The following is an 861-nucleotide window of genomic DNA, read 5'->3' as shown; positions in this document are numbered from 1 at the left end:
AATTTTAGACTTTTGATAATTATTTTTTATCTTGACATTTGTTGATAAAAAATAATTAATTAATTGTCCATAAATTATAAATAAATGAACTAAAGGAGATTAAAGAAGTGAATCTGGTATAAAAATAAAAATAAAAATGATCACATACATAAGTTTACATAAATAATTATACATGGTATGTAAAACATATACCATCAATTTTTTCCGGAAGGTATACAACGTCAATCTTATTATTATTACTATGTTGCATATTTATAGTGTATGCTTTATTTTATATTTTATTTTTACAACTAATAATGCTTTGACCTTCTCTCCGACCCATTCCCTTTTCTTTTCCCTTTCTTCCCTTGTTTTATTTCTCCTCGTTGGGCTTTTCTCTGACCCTTTCCATTTCCCTTTCCCTTTCCTTCTGTTTTGCTTCCTTTGCCGAAGCTATTTCCTTCTGCTTTGCTTCCTTTTCCTTCTGCTTTGCTTCCCTTTCCTTCTGCTTTGCTTCCTTTGCCGAAGCTATTTCCTTCTGCTTTGCTTCCCTTTCCTTCTGCTTTGCTTCCCTTTCCTTCTGCTTTGCTTCCTTTGCCGAAGCTATTTCCTTCTGCTTTGCTTCCTTTTCCTTCCGCTTTGCTTCCATTTCCTGATACTTTACATAAGCATTTGCCCTGTCTTTTGATTCCTGTGCCTTGTTCTTTGCTCGTATTGCCATCAGCATGTCCATTATCTTATCCTCCTTCTTTTGTATAGCTCTTGCCCTTCGCAATCGTAAAGTCGCTGCCCTACTTACCTTTAGATTATACTTTCTTCTCTTTTCCCGCTTCTTTGCTTCTATTTTCAAAGCTTTTTCCTTCTCCTTTGCTTCCTTTATCA

Source organism: Cicer arietinum, chromosome 4 (assembly GCF_000331145.2).
Source record: "Cicer arietinum cultivar CDC Frontier isolate Library 1 chromosome 4, Cicar.CDCFrontier_v2.0, whole genome shotgun sequence".
In the NCBI taxonomy this organism is placed as follows: Eukaryota; Viridiplantae; Streptophyta; class Magnoliopsida; order Fabales; family Fabaceae; genus Cicer; species Cicer arietinum.
The sequence above is the reverse complement of the archived record's forward strand: the minus strand, read 5'-3'. Positions refer to the sequence as shown.